A 6,214-nucleotide genomic window follows, 5' to 3' on the forward strand; every position below is an offset into this window, starting at 1 on the left:
AAAAAGGAGATATTCTATTTTTCCCGATCTCCGTAATTATCTTCAAAATTTCGTACTTATCCGCGGAAACTTGACATTTACCTTTCATTGCGAACCAAGCGTAAACGGTCCTATGGTTTACGTGTTGCTGGTTAAGAAAGCGTAAAGTGGGCTTCGAGTCATGTCTTAGATCCCTTTGGGCCGTCTTTTGACTTGAAGCGTTTATTACGACTTGTTTTAATAAAAATGAACTTTCTGCGGTTTTTATCGTAAAGCTTGATTGATGACTTTAAATGACGGAAAACATGAAATGGGTTCGCTACGGTCTTCGGGAGATAGCATAAAAGGGTAGACGAGAATGCATGGATTCGTGTCGTATCGACGTTTCGGAAGAGCTCGGTCGCTACGTAGCGACCGTGCGACCTTTTTTTGGGCTTTTCTCCGATGTCTCGTGTAGCGACCGAGCGGGACGCGCGCTCGGTCGCTATATAGCGACCGTTCGACCTTTATTCGGGCTTTTCTCCGATGTCTCGTGTTTCTTCCACAAAGCTCATCGTAAGAAGAAATCTTTTCCAAAAAAGTTATTTGTCGTAGAAAAATTCTTACTTTCTTCTTTGGACGTTTTGAATGTTAACTTCGTCGCAACCGTTTTTGACCCCAACATAAGGAAATTGAGAAAGCTTTCCATAAAATATCGCATCCGTACAAGGACGATCTTCCACGAGCAAGAGAAACGGATCCCATGAGGTCACACCCAAACACCAGCATCGACAAGACCATCAAGCGCTACAACAGCTAGCAAGGGCTATCACAAGACATGGAGAAAACTAACCACCGCAAAAAGGCCAAACCCTAAAACAAACTTTCAAAAGGCGAAACCAAATCTGAAAACTTAGAAAGCAAACTTAGAAAGCTCCAATACAGTTTCTTTAATCTAAAGGCTTTTTCAAAAAAAAATCAACTATATATTTATTTTGTATATATCAATTTTATATAAAAACAAGTACAATAAACGTAAATTAAAGAAAATTAGGTGATATAACTATAAAAGCAATAGTTTAATAACTAACTAAATCATATCTCTCAAACTTGAGTAATAGATCAGCCCTTCCATGTAAAAATAAATTAATCTCTCTCTACCATTTCTGTACTAAACTAGTTTCCCTTTCTCTTTTATTTCATAAATTAACCCTTAAATCAATCTGTATCAACAAACAAAGGTTTCATTTGAGGCTTGTTTAAGCGACTCCAGTCGATAGGGTCTCTGACTGATTATTTCGAAATCTGGTGATATGACTTGGGATCGGAATCCTAGAACTTCTTTAGTGAAATTGGTTTTGTTTGTTCTTTTATGAGTGTTATTTTACCTTTTCTTTCACTTTCCAAGAAGCCGGCACTAAGTTTTATAACCAACACCGTCCATTTTGTTAAGCATAATTCAATCAAATCCGATTTTTGCTGCTTTTATTGCAGCGTTTTTTTTGTATATTTATATTTTTTTTGTAGTTATCTTTTTATTAGTTACAATTATAGATTTCTTTTGGATTTTGACAAAAAGTTTGTCTTTGCTGAACTAACAACTTGGTTTTCCCAGAGAAAAACTCATATATATTAATTGAAGATCATTTAAAAAATTATAACTTTAAATTTGTACTAATTAAAAAAGTGATCATGCTTAGGTGTCACTTAATTAGGATGTCAATTTAGCTTACTGACAGCTTAAAAATCAATTGAAAAAAATGTTGGTTCAAAATTCAATTACTAGAGAACATTATATTAACCCAAAATATAAGAAGTGTGTATTTTTTGTTTAAATAAAAATTACCTAATATAATTAACATATATATGATATTTAATGATTATGAATAATAAAGATTTGATTGCATCCTTCTTCATTTTTGTTTAATTTTATATTATTAAAAAAAATTAACAATCACATTAACTATATAATAAAAAAAGATTTTTTTATTATATTTTTAATTTTTTTAAACGACTTTAAATTAAAAAACTGTTAAAATCCCTTTAAAATATTTTTGTGATCATTGGCTTAATTTTCAAGTTATAACAAGATACAAATTGTCATACAATCGTATAAATAGAAATTATTATTTAATATATATTCATATTAAATAATATATATATTTTTAATATCATTTAAATTAAACTATGTACCATTTAAAAATACATATATATGTTAATTTTGAAATTTGCATTGAAAAAGTATTGAGATCTTAATGTTTTAATTCTAAAATTTGCATCAAAAAAATACTACATCGAAAATTTTGAGATTAATGGTTTAAATTTTTTTTTGTTACATCAAATATACAAATGTTAATAAAACCATATGAGTAGGAAGTCTCAATAATAAATATTTATATTACAATATACTATATATTTATGTCAATATCTTTAAAAAATAATAATATACTATATAAAATAAATAAAATGATTATTCTGATATATTTATGTCAATATCTTTGAAATATAATTATATACCATATAAAATAAATAAAAGTATTATTTTGATTTGTTACCCATAAATATATTGTAAATAAAAAAATTGGTACTATTTTGATTTATGTGATTACTGTAATCATGGCAAATTTTGAACCTGCCCCGGGCCCAGCCTGTTTGGACTTGCTGCGGGGCAGGATTGGTCACTAAGAATCAGACCCGATTTTTCAGCAGGCCTCGCGGGATGAGCTTGTGCGGGTCTGGGCCAGAAGCGGAATGGGTTCGGTGTATCCCGCGGGACGCGCGGGGATCCGCACAGACATCATCACTTTGACTCTCGAGCTCTGGCCGACAAATGAAACAAAGAAATGGCGATCTCTTCCGGCTTCTTTTCCGGCGAGTACAAAGGCGATCTCTTCCGGCCTCTTTTCTTATTCAATCCGTCAATTTTGATTTGTCGCAACTCTGCCATGCATGTTCTTCGTATTCTCGTTTAATCAAGGAAGAGTCTCTTCTCGGTTTCATCTTCTTTCTTCATCTCCTCTTTAGCCACGATTTAAGAACGATGGAATCAGGTAAGGAAAAATTGTGTTTACATGTTCTTTAGCTCGTTACTGTGATTTAATTTGTAAGGAAAGATAAAAAATTTTGGTCTAACTCTTTGTCGTCGATTACATTATTTTCAGTGAAATAAAAACAAAATATGGGGTCTCTTTTGTCTCTTATCAAGCGGCGACACATTGAGAAATCATGTAAGTTGTTCTTGTCTCGTTGTTGTCTCTTAACAAACAGCTTCTTATCTACAATACTTGGGGTGTTTAAGCTGTTCTTGTTGTTATCATCAAGTCAATGTTTGCTAATATGCATTTTTCATGTTGGCGTTGTTGTTCTTGTGTGTAGTTGTATGTTATAAAGTTTCCTTCTTTGTCTTGTTATTGAAGTCAGAAATATGTTCGGTCTGTAAAATTAAACTAGGCACTGTTGCTTGTTATCCTCATGGCAGTTGTTTCTTAATGTTCTGATCGTATAAACTCAAGTGACTTACGTCATAAATTTTCTAAAAATTTTTCTTTATAATGACATGTGATGAGTGGGGGATTGTATTACGATCAAGGAGGAGAATGATATGAGAATGCAAAGGACACTTGCATTCCAATCTATAAGCTTAAAGACCTCAGGTTCGTCTCTGTTCTATTTTTTTTTGTAGTCTCCATTGCTTATGATAAGAGCTGATAGAATTTAGGTATGAAAGCAGACCTTGACAAGGTGTTTTATTTGAACATGTTACATTGAGTTTCTATGATAATCACCATAACTAGGTTACTAGTATATACTTGTGTTCTTACATAGATCTCTTTCTTTCTATGTTTCTAGTAGAGCTTTGTTTGACTTTGGCTCTTCCACCGAAGATAAAGAGAGTGTTTTACATGTGAAGCTGGCTTAGGAAACTAAAGATGAGTTTGCTGCAGTATTACAAGTCACTGAGCCATCTAAAACAAGGTACGTCTCTTACATATAGTTGCTTGCTCTTGATCGTTTAGTTTGATAAGACTTGTTAGTAATGTGGGTGAGAGTTTGATGCTGGCTTTTGCAGGTGAGGAAATATAGACTTGGCTGGCTTTGACACACCCGCGGGCCTGTACCGCCAATGCTTGTGCAAGTTGCGGGTCAGGATTGGGCAGCACTTCTAGTGACCGCATCCCGCGCGGGCATGTACCGCCAAGATCCGCATTGACCGTGTACCGCGGCGGGGCGGGACAAGGCGGATCGGTACAACCCAATTGCCATCTCTACTCCTATATATTAATTGAAAAACAGTTGATTACTCTAGAAAGTGTAAGATTTTATTAATTAATATTGCTCAAAAATCTTACGAGAACGATACAGATTTATTTAGAAGTTATTGAAATCACCTAACGAGACATGGATTGCATAATAAATTTGCTTTCCTAACCCTAAGCCCCTTTTTATTCGGCACAACACCGACATAGAATATTTGGAAGTTTCGATAGACAATCTAAAATGGTAACGTTTTTTAAGGTCATCCCATTATTTTTATTAAATGGGCCTAGAAATATTTTTAATGATTAACTAAATAGGCCACATAAGTAGTAAAATGTGTTTTGGTTTAAAAATTGTTGCATACCCAAAATGAATATGAACATCATAATTTTCCTTTAAAATTTTGTCACAATCAAAATATAGGATTGGGAAAATAATCCGATTCCAAAAAAACCAAACCAATGTCGATCCAAAGTAAAGTACTGAACTTTAACCAAAACTGGTGAGATATCCGAATGGGTTCAAAATTTATGTATCTAGAGAACTGGAACCTCACCCGGTCCAAACCGTACTATTTTAGGTATCCGAACAAGATTTATATACTTAAACCGGGGCTTCTACCTCTAGTGGTAAAGGGCTTACAGCTGTGAGTACCACCACCTGGGTTCGAATCCCGGACACTGGGAAATTAACATTTCGGCATCGCTAGAGACAGAGGTCTGACACGTGGTAACACGTGACTAGTCTGGATCACTTCTGTGAGATCAAGAAACCTCTGTAGAATTCAAAAAAAAAAAATATTAATTATTTTTAAAATTTGATATCTAAAAGTATATACAAAATATATAAAACGTTTTTAAGTTTCCAAAATACTTGGAAATGTATACAAAGAGCTAGCCTATAAGTACATGTTTAAAATAGCTAAATGATACTTATAATACCTAAAATACTTAAAATATATATTGATTTCTTATCCTAATATTTAAACTAAACTAATTTTTATGTTAAGTTTAAGTATTTTGGCATACATTATTCAAATTTATATGCTTTATATTATTTTTATTTTTAGATTTTGAAAAATTTAAAGTTTATATAAACTTTTATTTTTGAAAAAAAAATTAATATGTTATATGAATCCAAACCCGAATCAAATCCGCAAATATCCGTACCGAACCAAACTCTCAAGGATTCGAATCAAATCAAATAGTACTCAAATGTCCACATCTAATCAAATGTAAGAAATGTATATTGTTTATAATATTTAAGTATAATAATTTTTTTTTAAAAAATCATCCTGCGCATAACGTGGATTATATCTAGTTTACACGAAAAGAAAAGAAATTTACAATCAAAGTTGTTTTTTTCCCTACTCGAAATTATTGTAAGTTGATAAATTGGAAAACTGATTTGTGGGGTCGACTTTACTGCCCAAATTCTTTCACGTGTCTTTGAATTTGATAAACTATATCATATCCTATTGTTTGTAAATAATATGAACCTTCCACGTATATTATAAGGCTAATGAAGTAGACATGGCACTAAACAAAGTGAGAATGGTCAATTACAACTATACGTATATGCCATGTATTGCATTGCCAAAGCTACTTTATATTTTGCTTTACCGACATATCGATATATATTCTGACGTGAGATCGATATATCCCACACCTGAAACTTCTCGGATTGTGTCTTCAGTTCAGAAGATATTTTAAAATTAATGGTCTTATCATCTTGTCTTCAAAATAAGCACAACCACGTTGCAAAAAAAATAATCAGCACAACTATCACACCCAACTTTCCCAAAATAATATAAACGCAAAAAATAAATTAATAATAATATAATACAACCGAAATAATAATAATAATCTTCATATCATAATATAAAAGTCAATACAATACAACAAAATTAAAGGCCCAATAACAATAACATCCGAAATATAAAGTACGACATAAACCAAAAGTCCAAAATACGAGATAACCTAAACGATAGATAGGAGCC

At 32.4% G+C, this 6,214-nt stretch overlaps 1 long non-coding RNA gene across 2 annotated transcripts; it reads left to right on the forward strand.

Moving 5' to 3' along the window:
• The first annotated feature begins 2,373 nt into the window (after positions 1–2,373).
• LOC106374295 lies at positions 2,374–5,547 on the forward strand. 2 transcript variants are annotated; one of them, XR_001274890.3, is made up of 4 exons: positions 2,374–3,008; positions 3,120–3,611; positions 3,808–3,933; positions 4,028–5,547. It is a non-coding gene; the product is annotated as an uncharacterized LOC106374295 (long non-coding RNA). The 2 variants fall into 2 exon arrangements; XR_001274891.3 differs by having other exon boundaries at positions 3,811–3,933.
• Positions 5,548–6,214: the final 667 nt, after the last annotated feature.

The sequence above is a fragment of the Brassica napus genome, chromosome A3 (genome assembly GCF_020379485.1).
Source record: "Brassica napus cultivar Da-Ae chromosome A3, Da-Ae, whole genome shotgun sequence".
Classification (NCBI taxonomy): Eukaryota; Viridiplantae; Streptophyta; class Magnoliopsida; order Brassicales; family Brassicaceae; genus Brassica; species Brassica napus.